Below are 6,933 nucleotides of genomic sequence, written 5' to 3' on the forward strand. Positions count from 1 at the left end.
TTTGATAACTATATGCAGCACAGATAATACATACTGGTACTGGTTTATTTTTCTTCCCACTTTTGATGGTCCTGATTCATTCAGTCAATTCACTTTATAATATATTCTGTGAAGCGCTTTGAGACGTCTAGAAGACGTGATAAGGCTCTATATCAAATGCAAGGATTATTATTATTATTACTCGGGTTATTATGTGGGACAATATCCCAATCTCCAGTCTTTCTTGAGCCTTGTTGATTTTAAGCCTATATTCTCAAGTTCTGCTCTCACAGTCCCAGTCAAATAGTTTATCTTCATGTTCACAAGCCGTTATTGACTGTATTATGACGTTGAAGGTGACAATCACAATCTATGTTGGAGTGCTAAATAACTCTGATGATCATTCTCACCTGGTTGATAAATGCAGTTTGTGAGATCATTTTAGAGGTAAATTGATTATTCGCTTTCTGGCTGTTTGTGGGACATTGCTGTGTGTAAATTGGCTGCTGTATTTGCCTACAACATACACAATAACTAAAGACAGTGTAACTGTATACCAGTCCAACTCAATCACAGTGGTTGGGTTGGTAGTCAGTCCACGCTGACATTGTCACTTCTTATCCACAGATTGAAATGTGAGTTCACTAGACACAACTTTTAAGCCATGTCTAGTGTTAAGCCTGTCCAATCACAGGTCACAATTATCACTCCACTATCTTTGGACATGCCATCTAGTGATGTCAACAACAACAAATTACACTTGTATAGCGCCCTTTACCCGAAGGCATGGTCAAAGAGAAAGGTCTTTGGACGGGACTTGAAGGAGGCAAGAGAGGGGTTGAGGCAGAGGGATTGCGGGATAGAGTTCCAGAGTGTGGGGGCAGAAACGCCTACAAATACACAGTCACTACAGTAAATCCTGTGAAGCATTGAGACATCTTCCCAATGTGAAAGTTCTGTATGGTATGTAACGATTAATATTGTTATTATTCTAATAAGTGTGAAAATATTCTCAGAGCCAGCTGCTGCTGTTTCACGAACATGTTTGTATATTGCAAGCTGCAGTCTGTTACCTGATGAGACAATTTCCTTTGGTGTCAGTACAGTCAGATAGGAGATATTCATCAACATGTAAAACACCGTCACACTGAGCATGGATGTTATTATGCAGCGTGGAATATTCTTGGCTGGATTGTTCAGCTCCTCTGAAAAACAGAATGAAAAATACAACAGTTTCCAGCTCTTCCCTGCAGCGAGAGAATTGTGCTAATTTATTAGGAGGCAAAAGAGCAATCCTCTGTAACACTTTCACTTGGAAACCATCTGACAAGAATAGTCACACTTTTAGGATACAAAACGTGCTTTTTCAGTAATTGCTACTCAATTTTGTCACAGTGTCCGTTCCTAAAGAATGGTAATTTCCACCTTTGGCCCTGACACTTTTGCCTGGGATGATGATCTGTAGGCTAATGTTGCTACCATTGATTTTGGTATGTTACTGCTGGCAGTAATCCAATACTTAAAGTAATTACTCCTATTCTGTATTCACACTGTGAGCCTTCTACCGGTTTTCAAAGAATATCACATGTTGATTAAAATGTCAACCATAGCAGATATTAGCTGGGGAATCTGGCTGAAATAAATGAGAAATTTATTGTCTCACTGAAATAGTGTCAGGGCATATCACCCGTGTTTATCACAATTGGAATAGAGTTAACCAATACGTGGCTATCAGCCTGACTCAGTTGCTAGCACTCTCAACTCTGAGTCAACTGATTGTGGGTTCAAGCCCCAACTCAGACTTTTTGCTCATACGACGTGCAATTCTGGGGGAGCATTCCATTGTTGGAGGTGCCGTCCTTTAGATGAGATATTAAACTGAACTGCTGTCTACCTGTTCAGGTGAACTGTAAAGATTTCATGGCACTATTCAAAAAGAGAAAGGAGTTTCTTCCAGTGTCCCTGGCCATCAATCCTTTAAATAAAACTGTTTGCAGCATGTACCTACAAAATAACTAGTCAATATATCCAGATTATCCATTTTACAGCATATAATTGCATAATAATTCTTGCATTTGATAGTGCCTTATTTTGTCATTGAGATGTCTCAAAGTGTTTTAACATCTACCTGAACAGACAGACAGGAAACCAGTCCTGAAGATTGGCACCTGTGCCAACATAGCACACACCTAGCACCGCGTTGGAGTGTCAGCATAGACTATATGGGTTCCAAGACCCAATTTATGAACCCACAACCTTCTGACTCATAGGCGAGAGAATGAAACTAAGCCAGGCTGACCCATCCTGTGAAGTGTATTAAGATGTCCTCCTGAAAGGCCTATATCAAATATTCTATATTCTATGACACTATATTGTGTTTGATGTGTACACTGATTCCAAAATGTTGATTGGAGAGTTACAAAATGATCCTCTTCTGAAGCCTATCATCCTCACACCTCCACTTTGAGTATTATGATAATCTATTAAACATAGATCAATTCAAATTTCATATGAATATTTTGTGGTATTAGATTCTATTAGTACACCGTGATAGTATTTTGTTACACTAAGCATCCATTCTGACCTTAGGACAATACTGAAAGCATTCCACTGTCAATTACAATTCTTCCCTTACCTGAAAGATAATTGACTGTATTCCAGCCTCCATAGGCCCAGAGTCCTTGATAAAAGGCTTCTCCAATCTGAGACACACTGGGAATGTCTCCACTGAAAGCGTTGGTCAGGTTCTCTGTTCTTCCCATTGCAATAAGAACTACTCCTGCAAGGCTGATGATAGTCAGTGCCAGTATTTTTAACACTGTGAATATGTTCTGTACCCTTGTGGCCCACCTCACACTCAGGCAGTTCAAGATACCCAGGACCAGGATTGTAGTTGCTGCCACAATCTTCTTGACTTGTTCAGGAGGTGGACAGCCAGAGTAGAAAGGTTGGACAACATATTCAGCAAAGGCTTTGGCCGCAACAGTAGCTGGTTCGGTAAAGATGACAGTCATCCAGGCGAAGAGGAAAGCAGGGATAGAGCCTAACGCTCTCTTCAAATAGAAATATTCCCCTCCAGATGAAGGCAATGCTGCCCCTAACACAGCATAACACCCAGTGTGGAGAGGATTCCACACCCCAACCATATCATTAATGCCACTCCAACATTCAACTGGGAATATCTCAGGACCCCTCCCAGAGAAACAAAGATTCCAGATCCTATAATTGTACCTGTTATAAAATTAACTCCACTGAAATACCCAATTGTCCGCTTTAGATGTACATCTTTGTGCTTTCCTCTAATTCCGTTTCCTTGATTGACTTTCACATCCATATTTTGCTGTTGCTCCGTCCCTAGTCAGATCTCATATCCATCAAATAAGTCTGTCATCAGGAATACCACGTTCTCACCTCTCAACTTATAGCAGATTCAACTGACTGAAGTTAAACTGTAGAAGGTATTTTTGTCTCTTAATCCTCCACTCTGCCACATTTTGTTAATAAGTCAGTTAAATGTTTCACAGTCAAGTGAATGATCAATTTTACCAGGGGGAATTGTTGATCAGGACACCAGGGCCATTCTCTTTTGAAGTGCAAGTGCTTCATCGGTTGACTGCTCTACCAGTCAGGTCACTGGGTTGCAACGAGCTTATATATTCTGTCAAGAGTCTAAGGTAAGGTCCAGGCTGAACATTACATCACGTTCCACTGTGCTTCCTTTTCTATTTACGCATAATGTATCATTTAGTTACAAATTTTGAACAGAGAGAGGTATCCATGCGTGAAGCAATGGATTTGCACTGGCACCACTGAAGTAGAGCATGAAAATCTTCACTGGATGTTAGAAAAAGAATCCCTTGTAAGGAAAGATCAAATAACGAGACATCAATGGCCAAACTGGTCATACTTTTACTCATTGTGTAAGGTCAAGTAACAAGACATAACCTGACTAAATTACACTGAAAACAAATCCTTACAGAAGTGCAACTACAGCAGAATTGAGAAGCAAACATCTTGCAGGAATCAGATGGAGTTGGCTGGACAATGGTTCAGTTAAGATTAGAGGACTATAAGAATCATGGCTTTGAGCTAACTAGCAGGAGAGCCAGATCCATGGTTCAACACAGACACAAGAAGGAGAAAGATTGTCTGTCAACATAGATTTGATACCACGCTAAAATAGCCACGGTCACCATCTCTACCTGGCAATAATAATAATAATAATAATCCTTGCATTTGATATAGCGCTTTTCACGTTGGGAGGACGTCCCAAAGCGCTTCACAGAACACACTGTAAAGTGAATTGACTGTACATTTGTGGACGAACACGGCAGCCAATTGGACACAGCAATTTCCCACAAACAGTCGTAGATTGAAAATGACCAATTTATTATTGTTTTTTTGTTTTGGAGGGATTATTATTAGGCGTGTGGAGTAAGGAAACTTGCCCAAGGTTTCGCCCTGACCTGCCTGGAATTGAACTCAGGTCTCTCGCTTGCAAAGCGAGTGCTCTAACCACTGAGCTACAGGACCTGAACACCTGTCAGCCCAGAGTTAAACTCCATAGTCGTAAGAACCTTTACTTCTGTATAAAATGATGTTTGGGCTTGAATAAACCAATCCATATTATAACTTGGATGGCGTTTGACTTCTCTCTTGAGTTACCCTATGCTCCAAACAAACTCTAAGGGAAGAAAATTCTCTACACCCTTGGCTCTAATTTTTCTATCATCAAATATCCTTTACCCGCTTTAACAAACAGAATTGATATAATCAAAAATCATTCCCAAACTATTCTCTACCTTGATTGACTTGTTAGTCATTTTTCTAAAGTTTTAACCAGATTACAGCTTGATTCAGTATGGTTTTTTTGACCTTTTGAATGCCAGAATCTCCACTAAAGTTCTTATAGTCTGGTCTGCATATAGTCAGGTGTGCTTTTTAAGAGTTAACCCACCTACAAATCAGATGTGCCTGGTTTCAGCAGTCTTAAAAATGAAATGTTTTTGTGGACAAGACCTTGGAAGTAAAGAAGTCAGTTGCTAATAAATGTATGCAATTCACTCAAAGCATGTGACAAAGACTTATTTCCAAATTTATATTATTGTTCGAATCGGATGTGATTTGCAAGTTACTAGTTGGGATGTGATGTGCCAGTTACTAGTTGGGAGTCCGAAAAATGTCAGTCTGCATAGATGAGAGCCAAAACATAATTGAAAAATGTAATGAGTGAAGAAACAATGACCAATCTTACTTTGCTGCATGACCATTATCATATTAATATAGAGGTTGATCAAGTTATAGTTACATTTATTGGAAAACACCTATATAGGCTATTTTCCTCCTCATTGTTAACCCATTGAAGTGGCATTGATGTAGACATCAAATTCAGCTGCACTGAAATACATATATAATAATGCAACAAAAGGAATGTGAATCACAGAATAACCATGATTTTTATTTGTTTTTTTATTTGGTTAACTGAGTCTCTGACACACACAAAAATCATACTTAAGAGTATCCAAATTAGACTGAGAGTTCTATATAGGTAGGTCACCTTACACATAGACTTTTTCCGATGTTTTCTGTGTTTTCCCTCTGTGTTGGGACACTGTTGAAGTCTAATCAGCTAAAACTACATAGCTTGCCATTGAAAGCCCTGTCTGGCAAGCTCCTGTTGTTTGTCCTGCTAGGACCAGCCTACGGTTTAGGACATTGACCTGCAGAGTGAACAGATGGATAGTGGAAGAATCCATGGTGTTTGCCCCTCTGTCCATTGGGTATTGGGTAAGAGCACCCCCACATCACCACCACTTTAGCACAGTGCATTGCCTCAAGAGTTCAGCACTGCCACCGGCCATTTTGATCATGGAGTGTGGCATTTAATTGCTGCTTCATCGATTGAGTTTGACTGATATTGTGTGGAGCATCACTGAAATGCCATTCTCTATGGTCGGAAGCATTAATAGTAGCCGTGATCAAGTGATCAGCTGGAACTAAGGCCTTTGAGACAAATCTTTGAGTCCTGTAGCTCAGTGGTTAGAGCACTCGAGAGACCTGAGTTCAATTCCAGGCAGGTCAGGGCGAAACCTTGGGCAAGTTTCCTTACTCCACACACCTAATAATAATCCCTCCAAAACAAAAAACAATAATAAATTGGTCATTTTCAATCTACGACTGTTTGTGGGACATTGCTGTGCGCAATTGGCTGCCGCGTTCGTCCACAAATATGCAGTCAATTCACTATACAGTGTGTTCTGTGAAGCGCTTTGGGATGTCCACCCGACGTGAAAAGCGCTATATCAAATGCAAGGATTATTATTATTAAATCAACTTGTATTGTTGTCAATTATACAGGCACAGGCTTATGTAATGTCAGGAAGGGGGTGGGGGAGAGATGATCACACCCAAACATTATCAAAGAAAATTGCAATGTTTCTTAACCAATTTGCGTTGAATCTATTATATAATATCGCACTTGTATGTATTGTAGATGTGCCCAGACCTTTTAATTCCTTACACACTCAGATTTACACAAAGTATATTTGTGACCTTGAGCACAATTTACACGATTGCCAGACGTCCTTTTCTACTTATCTGTTTTTATTTTCTGTCTGACTACCTCAACCACAGACTAAGTAATAGTAACAATAATCCTTACATTTCACATAGCACCTTTCATATCAGGAGGATATCCAAAGCATTTCACAGGATATACAGTTAAATGCACTGTAAGTGTGTGTCTTGTGGGCTAACCTGGTAGCCAATTCGTGCACACCAGTGTCCCACAAATACCCATGACGTGAATAAGTAATTTTATTATCGGATTGGTGGCCAGGACACTGGTCGAAATTGACAATAAATGGGGCCAAACATGAACTGAGTATGAAAAACAACAATCTATTTACTGTCTATAATGGGATTTCATGGGTCGTAAAACGATTGCTATTTTTG

The 6,933-nt window shown here is 39.8% G+C and overlaps 1 pseudogene; it reads right to left on the reverse strand.

Moving 5' to 3' along the window:
• Nucleotides 1-3,399, reverse strand: part of LOC103191197 — a 36,041-nt pseudogene extending 32,642 nt beyond the window's left edge.
• Between the last annotated feature and the right edge of the window lie 3,534 nt (nt 3,400-6,933).

This window comes from Callorhinchus milii, unplaced genomic scaffold, assembly GCF_018977255.1.
Source record: "Callorhinchus milii isolate IMCB2004 unplaced genomic scaffold, IMCB_Cmil_1.0 Scaffold2, whole genome shotgun sequence".
Classification (NCBI taxonomy): Eukaryota; Metazoa; Chordata; class Chondrichthyes; order Chimaeriformes; family Callorhinchidae; genus Callorhinchus; species Callorhinchus milii.